Source organism: Poecilia latipinna, unplaced genomic scaffold, assembly GCF_001443285.1.
Source record: "Poecilia latipinna isolate Pla-1442-1.1 unplaced genomic scaffold, P_latipinna-1.0 Scaffold1030, whole genome shotgun sequence".
In the NCBI taxonomy this organism is placed as follows: domain Eukaryota; kingdom Metazoa; phylum Chordata; class Actinopteri; order Cyprinodontiformes; family Poeciliidae; genus Poecilia; species Poecilia latipinna.
In genome coordinates, this window is record NW_015113646.1 from 269,442 (window position 1) to 290,106 (window position 20,665).

The following is a 20,665-nucleotide window of genomic DNA, read 5'->3' on the forward strand; positions in this document are numbered from 1 at the left end:
GTAACACGTTTGAATCAAAACAGCTCCATCCCAGGAGTTTAGAATATCAACCAAAGGTTAATTTATTTCAGTAGAAGACATCAGAAAGTGAAGCACAAAGTTTTATATATTTATTCCACTCAGATTAATATATGTTTAGTTTTTATTTATTATTCTGGTTTACAGTGAATAAAAAGCCAAAATTCAGTTTCTGACAAATCAGAACTTGAATCATTTTAACAGAAAATGTCTCGGTCCTTTGTAGACCAGGAGGAAGTAGTGAGACGGTGCGTTCAGGCCACAGCAGGAGAGTCGTTCATAATTTAAGTGCAGTTGTTTAATTTCGCTGGTTGTGCGTTTCTGGAGCCGCAGTCAGTCGTTATGGTCACTGCAGAGACGAAAGTTTCATGTTTTCATCTGCTTGATGTCTGATGGCACAAAGTGGATTCATCTGAATATTAACTGAACTGAATGAAAATTAAATGCAATTTAAAATGTAATATTTGTAAAAATTGACAGGTTTTTTTTCATCCCCTTCAGTTAAAATGACAGACAATGAAAATATCCAGCACAACTTCGGATCAGAACGATGAAAACATAACGTGGCTGCGTCAGCGGTCGGTCTGGGCTCCTTTTGCTTGAGTTACTGCATCAATGCAGCGTGGCATGGAGGAGATCATGCTGTGGTTCTGCTGAGGCTTCAGGCAGCTCAGGTCCCACAGACCTGAAGCTCACAGAGAACTGGTCTGAACTGGTTGGTTAAGACCAGCTTGACGTTGTTACCATGGTGACGGAGGCAGGGATCGTTAGATTTGTCAATGTGGGCCCGGACTAATACTGCTCGGAAATGAAATCAGCATCTCCATAAAATTTGGCAGCAGGAGGAAGCATGAAGTTCTCTGAAATCGGTGAGCAGCTGCTTTGACTTTGGACTCCAGAAAACCCAGTGGACCAGAACCAGCAGATGATGACACAGAACCCAAAATCATCACTGACTGTGGAAACTTCACACTGAACCCCAAGCAGCTGGGATACTGCAGACTAGTGGACATTTTACAAATTAATGAAAACTTTCCATTTTATCTGAACTGTTGGACCATTTTTAACTTACTTTAAGGCAACACCTCAAACACACCGACGATGTAATGTGTGTCATCATGGAAAATTTTAATCAGCCAAGATATCAGGAGGAGAACCATGGACGTCAACAAGTCTGGTTCATCCTTAGGGAACCGTCCAGATGCCTGAAGGTTCTGCATCCACCACAGCATTCAGAACGGAGATGGGTTCTGTGGTGGGAAGTGAGCAAACAGACCCAACAACAAAACCTAAAGGCCTTTAAGCTGGTAAGAGCATCATTAACCAGAGAGAAGTGAGTTCTGCTCCAGCATGGACTGAAAGGCCACTCAGAGAGGAAGAAGCAAATGTATTGAGGAACAAAGATGTAGAGATCTGAGATCTGATGAGAGAAATAAAAACGTTTGTCCAAAACGACATTCGGTAGAAAAACGAGTCTGGAAACAGCATCCCAGCTTTGAAGCACAGAGGGGGCAGGATCATCCTGCCATCTGGTTTCACTGCAGGAGGAACAGCGCATCATAAATCACGAGGGAAGAAGATATCGAAATATGTCTCAAGACATCAGACAGGAAGTCCATCACGAAGCCCTGAGCGTGGCGAGCGAGGCGGACGGCTAACCTGGGTCAGGTGCACCAAGATCAGACCAGAAGCCTTTCAGCTTCTGAGAAGCTGGTGGGGAAAAAAAAGCTTTTAAAGAAATAAAAATAAGCTTACTCAAGAAATAAATGTAAATTTTAGAATAATAAGAAAAAGCTAATAGAGAATATATATAAAAATTTCTCCATACATATTCTGGCATTTAACAAAATAACTTTGGTTCTCCAAAAATAGCAAAAGTTCAGTCCAATTTAATTTCACAGAGAGGAAAAATATATATTTTTACTCAGAGCATGTAAATATCTGTTCAGCTTTATCTGAGTTTTAGTCTGTTTTAATTTTGAATGTAATTTCTGAAATATTTTTTAAACTAATTTACCAATATGCAGCTGTGTAAGTCTGTCCATGAACTTGCAACCCGCCCGTCTCTCTGTGACCAGCTGCTTCCCTCTTGTGGCCAATCAGGACACAGTTACCGGCAGGACTTAAATATCAGCATTTAACTTTTCATATTTACACAAACACCAATGTTTCCTTCTTAATAAATGAGAAATGTCCGTCTTGTGTTGCGGTTTTCACAGAACTCCACAGACATTGATCTGCATTACATGGCTTCCTCCCCCACCTCTTTGTGCCGCCACAGAAAGTAATTCAGCAAGGAGCCCAACCAGGCATTAACATCTAGAGTCCTGATTTAAATCCCATTCTCTCATCCATTCATTTAGAAGAGTAATGCCAGCAGGTTGTACAGCAGTGGCTTTTCACCAGGCTCTGATTAAGCTTCGGTTTGATAATGTTATCTGATTACACAGTAAACAGCACCATGATGGATAAGACCTCATTACAATATGATTGTGAGAGTTTATGGCGTTCAGAGGCAGGAGGTCTTAAATTGCGGGACTCTGGCGGCGCTTCCTGCTCGACACAAACAAACCGGCGCAGCCAGCTCAAAGGGACTGCAGTTGGCACAGACCACGTCAGCCAATTTCATTTTAGGTTCTGGCATCAACTCTGAAAGTACAATTGTTAACAAGTTTGAGTATATAAACAACAAAGTGTTAGGCCATTTAATTCATCTGTGTTATTGTCGTCCCCTCCTGATGCCTTGAAATAGCTGCCAGAGACTCGGGAGACCAGCTGGTGTGGAGACAGCAGACGTGTTGTAAGTCCTGAACAAAACTACAGTAGGAGAGAGTGACAATCACAGCCTGACACCTCCGCTTCAGTGAAAGAAAGAGTGTGTGTGCGTCTGTGTGTGTGTCGGGGCGGGGAGGGATGCAAACTTCAATAATAAACTTGTCAACACTCCAATCTTAATGCCCAGAAATCCCAACTGTCTCAACCTTCTTCCTCTGGCGATAGCTATCAACATGGATCCTCCAGAGAGACAGCATCACATCTATCAGTCACACACACACACACACACACACACACACACACACAACAGCATCTCTATTTGTCCCATTATACCCTCAGCACAGGCTAAAATGACTCCAAGCTTCTGCAGGATGGGATGAACGTCGTTGGACTTGGAGTGTGTGTGCCTGTGCATAAGCGTGTGCCATCAGTGGCTTCATTACCGACCTGGTCTGCGGCGCGGACCTGCAGAACGCCTTGTTTGTTTCTGCTGCTGTAATCCTCAGCTGAGGGTTGATGTGCGGCTCAGAGCTGCAGCCGTGATTCCCGCAGGCCTCAGGGAGTCTGAGCTCCATGCCATGTTCTGGGAACTGGAGAAGAGAGAGAGTCACAGGAGATCCAGCCTTTCCTGCACCTGATCATTACCATGTTAAATTTCTATTGATTGCTGTAGCCTAACAGCTAAACTGTGAGATATTCCCGTGACACCGGTCCAGTGCTGGTTCTGTGGTAGTGTGCTTCTGGTAATCCAGAGAAATCACCACATGTGCTCTGTTTGGCTGCAGGGGAAGGAAGCACTGAACACCTCAGTGTTTTTCAGACAATAAGTGATATTTTCCACTGGGTTGTTCGTTGTTTAGGTTAGAAGTTTTACGACCTTTGTTGTTCTTCCTGACTGCCCCTTTTGGCTGTTCTGCTTGGACAATAAAACAGGGGCTCACGCGGAAGCAGACCAGAACTCTCTGTGAACGGCTTGGAGAAGCTGTTGATGGAGACTTCTCCTTTTGCAAAAGCTTGGCTATAAAATTCATATACGTTGTCTGTGGTTCTTTTATATAGGTTGGAGAAAAAGTACCTATCAATGGAGAAATCAGAAGAAACTGGATGAGAAACTGTTCTCAAGTCTTAAAGGATGTGGAAGCCTCTTTTCTGCCCCTTGATTTTCTTTTAGACTTAAATTAGATATTTATCTGGACCTTCAATCTGCTTATCTTTTTCCAAAACCAGCTGAGATTTTCTTGACCTTTTCTTTCATAATCACTCGTCATGTTTCCGTCAGTTTTTGTGTGACTTTAGTTATTACTGTTAATTTCACACGAAAAAGGCCCATTTAAAATATATTTACTGAAAAAGCATTTTTGATATTTTCCCTGATATATCAATGGGTACTGATTAAATCTTTATTTTAAAACTTCACCTGTGTTTTCTAATAAGTTGCATCTCTCCCATGTTTCCCTCCACATCCAGCCCTGAATGCAGACTGACCACAGCGGTCCTGAAGTGGTGGCCATTGTCAGCCTGCACATTACGACACTTCCTGCTTTTTCTTACCTTGCACAAGCGGATGAAATTAGTGTTTGTGGTGTCATGCTTCCTTTCATCACACACATGTGCATTCCCTTGACCTTCTCATCAGCAGATTTGTGCAAAAAGCCCTGGGGTGAGATTGAAACAACGCTGAGGCTTTAGAGAGCGCCACACATTAGAGCGACTGTCTGTTGGCTGGAAACACGCCTAGAGATGGAGGCAGAGGAAAAGGAAAAGCTCAGTAGCTGAACCTCGCAGAGCGCCCCTCAGGGGACAGCAGTAATTAAACAGTGATTAAATTAAGGGGCAATGCGGGCAAAACGCCGGCTGATTGACGCGTGGCTGCCTCCTCTCTCTCAGTTCAGCCGTGTCGTGGAGCATTGCCTCCTATCGACCTCCAATTACCCACCCACACTAAATTCTTCAAGGTCCAATTTTCAAAAAACTATTTTCTTAACTGTGTTGAGCTCACGGATCGCTGCGCTTTTGTCTGTGAAGAGGCTGAGCGGCACGACTGGAACAGAGAGGTTAAGAAAAGAAAAAGAAAGCCGGCATCTTTATGGCTCAAATGTTATCAATGTTTACTTAAGATAGGCTTACAAACAGCTGCGCTCCCAGAGTGGACATACAAAGGTAAACTACAGAGAAACTGCAAGTTATTTTTATTTTTTTAAAAGAACTCGTGCAGAATTTAAACCATGCTCCCTTTTCTCCAGCCAGCAGCTGGGCAGCTTTAGAAGTGGCTTATCAAACACTCCCCTGCAGGGTGGAAACAGAAGAAATTACCTTGGGCGACTTCTTAAACCCAAAGCAAATAGACAGAGAGAAAAGCTGAGCAACAGCAATAAAACTAGCTTTAACAAAACAATCAGAGAAAAAACCACATGTTGAAATTGCCTTCCTCCTGCTCTTAGATTCCCCACACGTTCCCGGGTTAGTCCTGTTGCCACGACGCCCAGGTCTTCAGGCCCTTGTATAGATTTTTATAAACTGAGACTTGCCGTAATCAACATTGGTCTTTAAACGATCTGCTAAGTCTTCTGATGGTGAAGATGCTCCTCTTGCTCTGTAATCCAAATTCAGACAGCTTTAAAGATGTCTGCTATTGATGAGGAGCTGAATGAGAACGCAGCCGCCACACGGCTCAGCAGTTACAGCTCATGTTCAGCAAACATCCAGGCGTGAACATACTGTAGGTTATCAGATCGCAAAGACGGCAATTTGCTGTTTCCTGTGGTTGAAGACATAAAACATGGATATCAAATATTTCTGAAGAGTTTCAAGATATTACTTTCCTTCCAGTGCTTCTGAGAAGCTTCCTTCTTACAAGTGATGGAACCACAAACCAAAATATAAATGCTCTTCCATTAACATGTGGCTGAACATCTCTGAGTACGTTGTATCTCAGACTATTTTGTAACCTCAGCACACCTCTGAATGCTTGACCGCCTTTCTTATCAGAATAATAGAGCTAAATTAAATTTATTGGTTTACTGGCTCAGGCTGCTTTTAAGCGCAGCCACAGATTTTCACTGCTTGGCTCATTTATCCGTTCCAAAACCAAGTTGGAGTGTGTTGGCGTTCATTATCCTGTTACGGCACTGAGTAGTGAATCAGGTTTACCCATCAGACCTTTACTGTCCCCCCGGTGAAACGATGCATCAGAGCAACCCAAGAACCACCGAGGGTCAAGGGTCACCAACCACAACCGAGCCGCTGGACTACGGATAAAAACGACTCCTTCAAAATTGACAGCTAGTCTGTAATACGGAGCTGTTCATATCGTCCACATGGAAATTCAGCTGACGCCTGGGAACATATTTTGTTCCGATTCCAAACTCGCATCAGAACTGGTTTTGTAAAGGATAAACTAAATTAATCCTGCTGAAAATGTGTGAGCTACACCTGAAAGCAACTCTAAATGGAGACTTTAAACCAGCTCTGCTCTTTCTGATAAGCATAGTGGTCCAACATGAAGCTTCTCTGAGGTTTCTCTGAAAATACTAAGAGGCGATTAACCAAGTAACTGAGGGTGTGTAGGAAGAATTATGAGGTTTACAGAAAATATTCAATACATGGAAACTCCAGATTCTTGCTTGGCATTTATCCCCATGGTCTGTTCATGTAAACTGTTAAAAGGGACTAGAAGAAACAAACAAACAGCAAGAAGACAGGATTGGGTTTGTGGATGTAGTTGTGCTCAGAAATACCAAAAAAACCACATTAAGCAGAAATCCAATAATCCCTGGTGTGAACCCTCGGTTTGATGCGGTGCATTCCTTCGCTGCTGATACGTGTGCTGGAATGAAAGGAGAAAGGATGTTCCCACTGATAACATATGAATTTAATTTCTTAGTGAAACATTGGAACTGGAAGACTTTAGGCCTCCAGAGCATAAATTGTGCAGTCGATTTGCTTTTGTCAGACTTTGTGACGATGGCGTGCGAAGACGGGCCTAATCGCAGCGGCTCCGCCAGCTCTGACCCACCTCATCATCCTTGACATTTAGCGCGGCGTTGTGCCTCTCGCTCTCTTCCCTCCTTCACAGTAAACAAATGCTTTAACCCTGATTTGTATCAGTGGGACTGGAGGACATGAAGTGACATCAAGTGTGGAAATCTTCAGAGAGAGACAGAGAGAGACGGGGGATAAAAAATAGATGGGGAAAGGGGTCGACTGCATATGTTTGGAGAGAAAGAGACAGAAGTAGAAAGGCTTCCCAGAAAACTAGAGACGGGGTGAACACACCATCGAGGGAAGAGCAATTTAGCCAGAGTGCCACCACCTAACAGGGGCTATCTGAGACTAATCTCCAAGGAAAGCTGTCAGGTCTCTGCAGACAATGTTCTGATGGAAACGAGGCAATAAATGCTTCTTAAAGCCATCATAAATATGCAGCTTCCTGCCTAACAGCCACCGCTCAGACCCGGATCCGACCTCATTATCCTTCATCTGTGCTTGCAGGTTTGCATGCCAAGCTACAGGCAGGATCACTGGAAATCCTGAACACAGTCCTCCGAGGCACGCCGCTCATCAAACCAGAATGCTCTTTTCATATAACATATGGCGAGTTATGTAGGGAAAAAAAGTAAAATCTAAACCTGACTTGGGTAAATTTCAAGTGCGCTCACGCAAACCCAAATTGTTCATTGAGCAGTGAGACTTTCAGGGTAGAAACATAAACATTAAGTATGTATGATCTCTATTTTTCTCCATTATTTATGAATGTATGTGTGACTCTAAGGTGGAACATATGAATAATCAAACGGCACACCAACATTCTCCGGTTGTTTTATACATGTCAGGAGTAAGCATCGCACCGACACCAATATGCACTTGAACAAAAGCCACATTTGACTTGATTACCCCTTGACATTTCGCCTCACGACTACAGGCGGCGATAGATAAGGAAATCATGACCCTGGCATAATGAAAATATATAAATATGCTCATTTATTGCAGAACCAAGATAGAGACATAAGGCCACATAAATGCATGAATGGATGTGTGTTAGCAGCCAGCAGCCGTCTCCTGCCTGCAGTCTGTCTGCTGAGGCTGACACTACAGCAGCGTGCCCTTCATTATCATCCGGTAATGCTCATCACAACGTCTATGGCTTCTCCATTTAAAAAAAAAAAAGTCTTACTCACAATGTGAAATGGGAGATAAGGTGTGGGAGAGCGTTCCTTTTGACATTCAGGATGGCAAACTCATCAGTCAAGCTGTCAAAGGCACTGCTTTTGGTTAGTTTGGGATATATGAGAAATAATGATGGGGCAGAAAGAGCCAGCAGCGTCTACCTTTGGTTTGGGAGTGTTGTTTATTGAGGCACACTCTGCATAAAATCCAATTTCTTTTGCCAGTGACCCTTGCACTGATTTCACGTCCAACAGCCCTGGAATTTCTTCCTCCCCATAAAGCAGAAAAGTGCCTGTAAGTTTCCAAGAGTCCAAATCACCAACTGCATTAAAGACCAGACTCTCTCCCCTGAATGGAGCATCAGCACAGCAAGAGGCAGACATTTCAGTTCATATAGCTTAAAGACGTCCATCCATCCATTTTCTTTCCACCCTTGTCCCTCAGTGGGGTCAGGAGGGTTGCTGGTTCCTCTCCAGCTATCGTTCCGGGCGAGAGGCGGGGTCACCCTGGACAGGTCGCCAGTCTGTCGCAGGGCAGCTTAAAGACGTACACTGATTAATTTTTACAACTTTTCCTTCTGTATTGTGAGTTTGTAGCTCAACAAAGTTTTATTCAAATCTGTCAGAAAATTTGAGAAAAAGTATGAAACGAAAAAGCTCAACTAAAATTCGCAAAGGAGTGGAGATGTTTCAGAACATCAACCCACTAAAAAGTAGAAGACTAGTAAAGACTACAGCTCAAATTTAAGTTCATAAATTTAAAATTTATCTGGTAATTTATTAAAAACAGAAGATGAAACTCAGAGTAGCAGTGATAAACCGGCATCTCATGGAGAAACTTGAAATGTTCTGTGGCAAAACCAGTCTGTCTAATATTTTGGCAGCGTTCCTGCTCCAGTTCTGACCAGCATTGTTACTCAAAGGCATATTGGAGAACAATGCTGTGGTAATGCCAGCCTCACTTTTCTACACATAAATAGTTCACACTTTACTCATCAGAGTTTAAATACACTTCAGTGGTTATGTTATTTTGAGAAAACCATCTGTCAATGTACTCAAACTCTTATACAATCAAAAAGCTTTTATTTATGAAGAAACCAGCACAACATGCACAACAATAGTTGAACAAATTGTAGATTCACTTTATTTTCCAGTTGCAAATTATTTTAAAAGCTCTTTAAAGATTTTAAAGTAATTTAAAAACTCTGTCAACTGCTTTTTCAGAGGCAGACTGGTAGAACATGACCTGTAGTTTGTTGTTTTTTTTTCTTAAAGTGAAATCTAAAGTACCTAAAGGTGTTTTGAGGCGATCAGATTAGACCACAGTGAGCCGCACTGACAGGTTTGAGTCCCAGTTTTACAGTTGTCGTATCTGAAACTGGGCCATACAATAATAGCTTGTGTCAAAGACGTGTATTCAGTTCAGACAGTGACAGATGCTCCCTCTGCGCCTCACCTGGTAAACATCCAGGGACGCTGAGCTGCTACTGTACGGTGAAGTACCTACAGTCTGCAAAGTTCATTTAAACAATTAACTTTAAAGTCATTCTGAGTGGTTGACTTGTACTGAACACGTGTAGATTAGGACTTTTAATGAAATCCCCATGGACAACACTGAAGGGATGTCCTCAAGCACCAATATATTAGTCAATTTCATATTATCAAGTTTATTAATTACTATTCTTATTATATCTTCTGAGAGTGCCAGGAGATATTTCCTGACTACCTCCAGGCTGCCGATGAAATACCTAATACCTGACACACATTCATATTAAATATATTAGACACACTCAATGTGTGGTTCTGCCTCAGCGCAGCGGCTCTGGAGAAAAGGTTAAAAGTTCAGTGTTTCTCATAAGCAGAGTGTTGTGAAATTGCTGGCCGAGTAAGTTTGCAACAATTTTGATTCAAGTGTGAGAACGAGACCTCTTACAGCTCAAGGGTACTTGGATGTGTGTGGAAATTAAGGCATGAGATTGTAGCTGAGGGGATGGAGGATTGACAGCGACATTAGCCCCTCGGCACCTCTGCAGTATCGCAGCGCGGCTCTGTAAAGTAGATGGACAGGAATAGCAAATTAAATCTGTTTAATAGGAGCCAGGGATGTAGCCGTGTTGCTGTGAACTGTAGGACTGCATGAGTGCAGGAAATGAGCGGCGCTGGTTTTAGTGGAATAAAATGAAGTGGCTCTGAAGTGTTTTGGTTAATGAGCCTACTTCAACCAACTTCACTCAGAATTCACTGTCATATTTATATCAATTTGAGATTAGCTACTTCAACGTGATTTATGTCCTCCTCTTGATTCGGGTTCACAGGTCATGTTTCATTCTTTGAGATTAATTTGAATAGATTTTAAAAAGTGAGTCCCGTTGTTAGCATGAGAGTTAGCCAGTAGCAACATGGTGACAAACAGCAGCAGCTTTCTCTGCTGGCTTTGTCGATGGTTTTCTCACAAGCTGTTTTTCCCTTTCAGGTTCAGTGACACCGAGTCGCCGTGCCACAAACACTAACCTTAATGTAGACAAAGCCAAGTCTGCAAATCTCTGCACAGGCGACGTGCATGCACACACACTTCCAACAGCAGAAGGTGCAAGGCGTTTTTCAATGCATTTAGATGAGACCTTTAACAAAGGTCCCTAATGCAGATATCAATGAACCAGGGGAGTGGGCTTTGGGAGTGAAATTGGCTGATGGAGGGATGTCACCCGTGTGCATGAAAAATGATGGATCCCATTTGTAAACTTCTCTCTACCTTCAGAAAACAACAAACACACACCACACACACTTTTGCCTCCAACACCTTCGCAGCCGCTGGATGTGGAGGAAGGTAGAACGTCTCCGGCGCTGCTGGCAAATAACAAGTGGTGTGGTAAAATTGGCATTTCGCCGTCCGTTTCGCCTGACTGTCAGGGAGCCGCATAAAACCTGCGAGATTTCAGCGACGACAGGACAGATTAACATCACAGACTTTGTTTTTCCCATCTTCTTCTCATTTTCCACACTATCCTCTGAGGAGAGCAACAAAATAAAACCAATATCTGCGAACCCACACACACACAGCAGATTCAAACCCTGCTGCTTCTTTCTACTCGCCCCACTGTTGGGTTTGATTTCAGAGGAAAAAGCAAAACAAAAATCCTTCTAATACACTGAAAATGAAAAGCTGCAACACACACACACACACACACACACACACACACACACACAGCAGATGTACAGTGGTGTGTAAAGGTATTTGTTTTTTCCAGATTTCTTCTGTTCTTCCTTCTTTTCAGATCATCAAACATATTTTATCATCAAACTGTCTGTGTGGAAACATCATTCTGTCCTAAATCTAACAACTTTATGGCAGCAGAAAAAAGCCATAAAGTGTTTATGATCAATGGAAGTTTGTCTTTTCCATCAGTGTGGAGGAATTTTGTCCCGTTCTTTAGTTTCAATGATTTCAGACGATAAAGTTTGACATGAAGGCAAAAACAGGAGAAATCTGAGAAAATAAAATAGATTTTATAAGTCGATTTGTGGACTTGATGCAGACAGAAGCTCACAAGAAACGAATTGCAGACCTTGCAAAAACTCCTACAAAGCTCATAAAGCATAATAAGCAACAAAATATGCACACAGAGCATTTATGAGGAAACAAAGGAATATTGCTAATCATCCATAACTGAGTTACTGCCCTTTTAAAGGCGGCGTGTTGAGTCAAAGGTGCAGAGGTTACACTGAACGGGAATCTGCAGCCAAATGAAAACTTCCCAGTGGAATGTGATGGCCGGCCGGAGCGCTGACACCGAGCTTTCCATGATGGAGCCACTTTGGGGGGTTTGTGGTGGAGCCTTGAGGGGAAGGAGGAAATGTGCTAAATTAATCACATAATGGAGCCAATTAAAACGAGGAGGAACTCGGGTGAGATGGGATCCTGGTGCTGGACGTTCACCTGCTGGAATCCTCCCCAGTACTCCCAGCAACACTACTGGTCCTGTTGGAACAAGAAGCCTTGAACTGAGCCCTACATTCACCATGACCAGCCTCTGCTTGGAGATATTATCCACCAAAGGCTTATAATTATTTTCATCTTTTTATTATGAGCATCAATCCTGGAAGCCAGATTTCTAAACTTGAGCAACAGTAACAAAGTTGAGCTTCATAAAAGTAGCCAGAGAAGTTTGATATGCTAAAGAAATATCTAGATTTATTTATAGTTCATATCTGTGATCAGGTTTGGGATTTATTTATAAAGAAATTTGACTCTGATAAACTGGACGGAGGTTGTGAATCTGGAGCAGCAAAAGGAACCACAGAGAAGTTAATGTTCACAGGTTTGATTCAGTCAGACGTTATGGAGGATCAGCTCAGATTAAGATCCATTTTTATGACTCCTGAAGGAAGCAGCCGATCAAACCTGAAATGTGTTCATGGATTTTTCTCTCCACATTTTTTCTTTTGTTCTTTCTCTAATTATTTACACAACCTGGTCCTTTATTGTTTAGTGTTTACAGTTTTAAATTGCCTTAAAAAAGAAAGAAATGAAGGACATGTTTAGCTTTTAACAAATAAATTATGAAAAGTGTGGCATGTACTTGCATTCTGCTCCCTTCACTCTAAAACCCCAAAATAAAATCCAGTGCAACCAGCAGAACTGAATGTCCCTTACTATTTAAAATTAAAAGTGAAGTAGTTCTGCTTTTGACCACCATAAAGAAGGAAAATACATAAAAGTTAGTTTTAAGTCATAATCTGACATTAGCAGTATGTCAGCTAAAAACCTTAAGATAATTATTCTCAAATTGTTCTCCAAATGATCCATAAGGTCTCATCTAAAAGCATGTTAAGGATTGTAGAGGAGAAAAAAACATCAGATCATTTAAATCAATATTTGTCCTTTTCTCTCAGCTGATTTCATTTCCAGCATTAATCTTCACCTCTCCTTCATGAACAGGCGGCTCAGTCTGAGTGGATCTAGTTAGTCCTGCTGCGGTGCATCACTGATGACGGCGTCAGAGACGGTTTCATTTCTGCAGCTCGGTGAGAATGATTTTAATATTTTCACCTCTTCTCTTATATTTCAAGTTTAATAAAAAAATATTTTTTTAATTCCAAAAATTCAGGAAAACCTCTGTGCTCTTTGACAGCTTATTACTTCTGCCAGAAACGACACTCAACTGTTTGAAAAGTCACCAGATATTAATCTATCTTCAAATGATTCAGTTTTTTTATTTCTCTCTCAGTTTTTCTAGCATCATGATTTAAGCTTTATTCTTGGCCTTCTTCAGTTTCACTGTGTAATCTAATGATGCCACAGTGCAGATTCCAATCTGACCTCAAACAAAATGCTCCTGTTCATACATGTTTCACTCTACAGAAAACGTAACCATGAATGTTTGCTTTGAGGAAATATTAGTGTAACTTCCGTATGTCTTAGTTTTATTTCCATCACTTCTGGAGTGCAGGCATGTCACCCCTCATATCTCTTCCTGTGATTCTCTTCTGCTCTGTTCAGATCCGTTTGTCTTCAGGTTTCTTCTTGTCTTTCTGTCTCTCTCCAGCATCTTGGTGTGTTTATTCAGCAGAATAAACTTACGGAACATCTATTTCTCTAGCTTGTCTAAAAGTTTTGTAACTCAACAACCTTCAAATTGAGCAGGTTGTTGTATTTCAGCTCAGGAGTTTTAAGAGTCTCATGTTTCGTTTTGTGCCGCTGAAGGCTGAGCTCTGTGGGCGTTGGGTGATTTCCAGAGCTGGGTTGAACTAACCATGGGTGAAATCTGTTGCTTGCCAGCTGCAAGGCTGTAATGAATGAAAAGCTGGATCACTGTCACACACACAGCCCACTGCAACGAGGAACCGCAAAGAAAGCAGTTCATTAAAACATGAATACATATATGGACAGTAATGAAAGGATGTTTCATCACCATGGAGGGCTGATGAAAAGGCCCACCACGATCCACTAATCTGTATGTGGAGGATTTGACCAGAGAGAGACGGACGGGGGAAATTAACACCGACACATTTTATCTGGATGATATTGCAATGATTTGTTAATAACATGCAAAGCGACAGGCGGCGACTGAAACACGGCCGCGATTTAGACTTAATCCGTCATTATCCCGACTTTGAAGTGACCTCGATGCGCGCGATCCCACTGTGACCCGGAGCACGCTCTCAGCTTCTTCATTAGCCGGGGAGAAACGGTGGCCATGCACACACACACACACACACACACACACACACACACACACACAACAGAAGACATGCTAACACACTGAGAAACTCACATCTGCATTTATCTGAGCTGAAATGTGCAAAAATATAAAAGATTTTAGTGTTTTATGGCGACATCTGAGCGAAATGATTTGTCATCCAGAGATTTTTGGTCCATGTTGGTGCAGCAGCGTCCTGCGGCTCTGTCCTGCTGGACGTAGCGGTCAGCAGATGGAGGCTCTTCAGACTCACAGGTTTCATCAGATCTTCTGCTCTGCCGGGTCCAGTGATCGGTCAGAAATCTGCAACCTTCACAATCTAAAGACATTTTTCCTCTGCGACCAGCCGAGTAAAACCTATTCAGAGCCAGAAATGTCAAGACTAATTATTGAAAAAAGACAACTTATAATCTTAAATATCCAACTCTGGAAAATTATTTTAAAAGGTAATTTTTTATTTTATTTCTACGTTGAGGATTTAAAATAAAGGTAAACAAAGTTTAGCAGAAAGAGGATGCATCTTTATTTTTTTTGTCTGTGGGATGGAAACTAATCCTATAGGTTCCAACCTAATGAAAGAAAAACTGATCTGAAAAGACATATTACTGCCACTTTTAGTGTCAGTCAGTTTGAACTTTATGGAAATTCAATGCAAATATTGCAGGAAAAAACCTGAAATGAACCTGCATTTGTTTAAAACCATTAGCTGGTTGTTTTTCATTTTTATTTTTACTCAGAGTTACTTAGAGCCATTGTGGGAAGATCCACCAGGTCTGGACCTGGTAGGTCTGGAGCCGCAGGTTGCAGACCTCTGGGACCCTGAGGCCCCTGGGCCCTTGGGTCCCCGGGTCTGGTGATGCTTCCCACACTGGGATAAAGACAAAGCTCTGTTTGCAGACTCTGAAACTCCCTGACTTTGGATTTGAGATTGTTGGACTTTTCATCTAAACGCCAGGAAGAAACATCTTTTAAATCTGCTTTTTTAATTTTCCCCTGGTTTTTATGTTTTGTTGGATCTTGTGAAGCATTTTGTCATTTTACATCTTGAAAGCTGCTTTATAAATAACGCTTTACTTACTTTTTACACTGTGGCCATGAAACGCTGGACCTGGTGAGCAATGATACTCAGCTGGTACTCACCAAGGAAACATCTGGACCAGAACCCTTCATTACTTCTGTTCTCATGAGTGACTGTTTGAGCTGCTGCTGTTTTAAACGGCCGACCCAATCGCTGTGAACCTGATAGACGGTTCTGTGTGGAATCCCAGCAGGTTCTGAAACGATCAGACCCGTTTGGCACCAACAACCACGTTGGGTTCAAAGCCTCTTAAACTCCTTTCTTCCTCGTTCTGAAGCTCAGTTTGAACTTCAGCGAGTCGTTTTTGCCACATCAAGAAGCTCGACTGCGTTGAGCTGCTGTTTGTCTAACAACCAATAAAATCAAAAATAAATACAAGAATCTGTTTAATTTGAGCCGTTAAGTTCAGCTGCAAACACAGAAACATGTTGGCATTTTCACCTGGCAGCTCCGACTCAGACTGGTACAAAAACACTGATAGATCTGAGCTTTAAGCGCAGACAGTGAAATAATCTATGCACTACAGTTTATTACACATTTACATTTTATCACATTATAAGAACAAACTTGATACAAAGTATAGCATAATCAGCTTATTTGAGAACAGTTTTCTATTTCTTTCTAAAGACTTGAAAGCATTTAGCCTTTGTTTTTTGTCTGCCTTCATTCTGGCAGCACTAAATGTGACTAATTGCCCCCCATGTCACCTAATTGGTCCAGCTCTCTGTAATTTAATCTCAGAACAAACGCAGCTGTTCAGTGAAGATCTGAGGTTTGTTAGAGAACAAAATGATGGAGAAAACCTGCAGCTGCAGATATCAACTGCTCACCAGTCAACAGATGCATCAAGATGGTTCAGATCAAGTCATATCTATATGTTAACATGGTCCAATCTGAATCGAAGTGAGAATCTTGGGAAAGAGTTCAAATTTCACTCACACCAACACATCTAAGCTCATAAAGCTTGAAACGGTAAAAACAGAGGCAAAACGTTCAGTTTTCACGTTAGCAGACATACGGCTGCTCATGGAGGCTAAATACAAATGTACGCCACACTTTTCAGATGTTTTTATGGACGTTTCTGTCAATCATCATTTCCTTCTACTTCATATTTATCCATCACAACTGGCTCTCCATTGACCATAACATTACACAAGTTGAAATGACTTAATGAAAACAAGAAATTATGAAAAAACTAGTTCTTTGGTGAAAAGTTGTGCTGAGGTTTTTCAGTCATGTTGAAATATGTGTATTCCACAAAACTGAAATGGAAATACTTTCACATCATGCCCGTTTGTATCCAGCAGCAACATCCCACAGTTCATCAAAAGTTAAATTTGTCTTTTGAAAGCATCAAATTTGTAGCTTTTCCATAAAATTACCAACTGCAATTTCCCTGAAATGCTGCAGACGTTGCTCCAACGCTTTGATAGATGGATGGATAGATAGATGGATGGATGGATAGATGGATAGATGGATGGATAGATAGATGGATGGATGGATAGATGGATAGATGGATGGATAGATGGATGGATAGATGGATAGATGGATAGATAGATAGATAGATAGATAGATAGATAGATAGATAGATAGATATTCTCCTGTAAGTCTTTACATCTGTTGCTTGTTGATGTGATTTTAAAAGTGCAGAATATAACTTTTATTTAAAGCATGTTTTTTTTCACAGACGTGAACAGACACACGTGACAGTTTCAACAAATATGTAAAAATATATTTTTTCATAAAAGATACAGTTTTAATATTTTTGTATATAATGTTAACACAAATAACTCTAAAAATGTTTTTTCAAGTTTTGTGCACATTTGTAATTGAAAAGCAGCTGCTTCCTGTTGGTCCATCACATAAAATCCCAGTAAAATACCAACAGAGGTTAACTGGCTGAAATGGGACAAAATATGTGAATACGTTTGAAAGGCAAACACCAAATCCTAACTGGTATTTTCTCACTGAGACGTAAATCTAACAACAGCACATAGTGAACTGACACAGCAGCCAGTGTCTTTGTTGCACAGCCACTTCCTGACAAAACAGATGAGGGTCCTTGCACTTAGCTGCACGACACACATTTACTGCACTTTGCAGTGCTAGAGTTCCTTCCCCAGGCAATGGCCCCATCAGGCCAGACAAGACGGCTGGGTGTTAAAGTGTGAGCCGGGTACATGGAATAACAACACGACCATCTGCCCTGGGAATGCACACATCCATCTTACTAAGCACAGGCAGGCTGGGAGGCAGAGGGACGCGGACAGAGAGGAAGCAGCAGGAAAAGGAGCAAAAATGGCCAAACGAGGCTTCATGTGCGCGGCGTTAGCAGCGTATGGGACCTGCAGCGGAGACGGTAAAAACAACTGCATATGCTGGAGATAAAATATCACAGTATGTTTACAGCAGTTGAGCTGCATGGATCTCAGGAGGATAAGAGTAAGCAGCGTTTTTAATCTGATATTCATCATTTATTAGAGCATCTGCAGAACAGAACGCCACTCTCCTTTATTAAGCATGACATCAGCAGAGAGGACAGCAGTAAGTCCACTGTCCCGGCCTCATAACCATCTGGACCCGACTTAAGACACCGCCGTCAGCAATCTGGGGTCAGTGATATCATCTCGCATCTCCATTTGTTTTTATTTTTAGCCCATTTCCTCATCCCTGCATAATCAGCGTATATGGTCTCCCTGCAGTAACCATTCTGGTGCCTCTCTCTCCGATCCGCATTACGTTATCACACTGAGAGCTTTTAGCCGTGCGTCCAGCCATTAGCCTCAGACTGTAGGTAGCTGCAGCGCTGGGAGAGGCAGAGTGGAGGAGAGTGGCCTCCTGGTAGCTCCGGATGATGTCAGCCATGAAAGAAAAGTCTTTTTATAACGCCACCGTCCGCTCTGGTCACAATACGGCTCCTCAAGACGTGCAGTTCTGCTGTATGAAATGACCTTTAACTGTTTTCATTTTGGTTAAAAACTCATAGAAAGTGCTTTATGGTGGCGTGTGTCCTTGATTCAAAAGCTGTTAAGCTGCTCAAAGCTGTTCAGGAGAAAATGATTGCCAGACTGCTGGATGGTTACTAAGGCAGAGAGTCGGTTTAAAATGGGACTATTACTCTGAGAGGTCTGAAGGAACCAGCCTGCTTAGCTGCTTTGCAGCTGTTTTGTAAAACTATTTATGGTCTTTGAACTTTTCCACATTAAAACTTCAAACTTCTACATTTTAGAAAGACAGACTTTGTACCGGTGCTTGATTTCTGTAGAGTCCTTGAAACTGCTCAATATTCAAACTGCACAGTTTTGTAATAAAGTTTAGGCTTGATTAAAAGCCTAAACTTGAAAAATATCTACTGTTGAAACCAGATATTTTCATACACCTAATAAAAAGGCAGATATGTTTTTTTTCTCTCTGTTTGAAGTTGAATCAAACTAAAAGTTTCTTGTTTTAGGTCGGTCAGAATCCCCAAAATTATTTCTATTTGCTAAATGCCAGAAAACTAAACTGCTGCCCTCCAAACAAACGACTCCTCCTTCTTTACATGAGTATCGATCAATTATTCACATATCGGTGCTGGATTGCGAAAAGCAGCTTGACTACATTTCTTACGTGTCAGACCCACATGCATTTTGGAGGAGCTGAACGAGGAGCAGCCGGCTGCTGCCTCAGTGCATTATAAGCCTGGTGGGCCACCAGGCTTTACTTGTTTCCCCACCAGGCTTAGCATTGCTTTTTTATTTAAATTTTCTTTAAATGTTTGCATATTTTAAGATTTTAGTTGGTGTTCAGATATTAATCTTTCAATCTTCCAATAACACATAATTATCAAGGGATATTTTCAAATTTCCTGTCAACTTTAAACATTTTTGGCAGGCCTCTGGATGACCGACTGCCACCGGGGGTAGCAAGTTTTCTGGGGGAAACCTGGAACCTGCATCTGATCCTACGGTACCGACCGGGTTTGTTCCTGTTATGGGAAGAGCTGCAGGTAAACGGGTCAGAGTGCCGCTGTTTGCAGCAAAGCAATCAGCTCTGAGACAATAAGAACATACAATTCAGTTCTTTAAAAACTGAACTGTTTATTAGATACTATTAACATAATCTCAATCGAAACAAATCCCTATTTTTACAGTTAATTTGCTCAATTATGAATTTAAAATTTAACCCTTGTGCCTCCGAGGAGTTGGACCCCATTTGTTAAAATAAGGGTTAAAATAGGCCTAAATGTTGAATACTAATCTATATATCATCCAGTTTGTTGTATTTAAAGGACAAAATAAATCAAGCTGATACATTCACCACTCTAACTTAAATTTAAACTGTAGCCGTTCTAAAAACTGACTTTTAAACTAACCAAGGTCTCAGAGATGTGCATGAAAATGGCACTGAAAAAAGAACAAATGTGTTAGCAGAAATGTCATGTCTTCCAGTTCCAGTGTTAAATGTTCATTAGAATATAAAGTTTATTGATCTTTGAGAATGTGTTCTTGCACTATTATGCCCTTATTACCATTAAATTACTTTAAAATGACCTCAAAACAACAATATTATCATTTATCACAATAACTTCTGGGACAATTGTTCAGATAAATTTGTTTTTGTGACAGACCTACCAGTTATTTAATTCAATCATTTGAACAAAGTCTCTTTTTTTTGCCTGGTATCGAAATTAGTTTGATCTAAAAGGTGACAAAAAAAGCAAAACAACAGAATAAACGTTCATGCAGGTTTTCCACAGTAATCTATAAATTGGTCCTCGTTTGGTGCAACACGCTCAGTGAAGTTTGGTTAGTCCATCGAGGTCAAACCCTAAACTTTTCTGTATACTGAGTTTGTCTGAAGCGTACATCCAGCATAATGAGGCGGGAATATTCTGCGTGGGCGTCGGTTCTGGTGAGCGTGGCGGCAGTGGTTCTGTTACACAAGCAGCTGTGCCTGGTGGCTACTTGGGGAGTTCTAGTTTATTATTCCTTGTTTAGTCAACCTCTGTGGACTTTAGCAGTGCTTCTTATGCACTATAGAGTAAAGCTGCATGACACTGTTTAAAACGAGCTGTGCTTTACCATCACAGGCGAAATATTAAAGCTGAGCCCCAAGGTCAGAGGCAGCAGCCCTCCTTCCAGCCCGCGCCGCTGCAAGAGGCTCTTTTCTGATCCACTCCAATAACATTAAGTTATTAGTTGATTTCAGTGGATTTAATCAGCATAGTAATTCCTCTCCATGGAATGATGAGTCCCTCTCAAGAGCAGTTAGTAAGTCCACTATGCCTGCTGATTAGACACAAGCCCGCTGAAATAATTCATCAGAAAAGCACGAAAAATAATTTATCAAAAGTTCCTCTCCCAAAACCCGCGCAGGACCTTTGCTCCTAAATAATTAAACTCTGCAATTAGGCATCTTAGCATGCGCTCAGTGTGAGGCTGCATGCA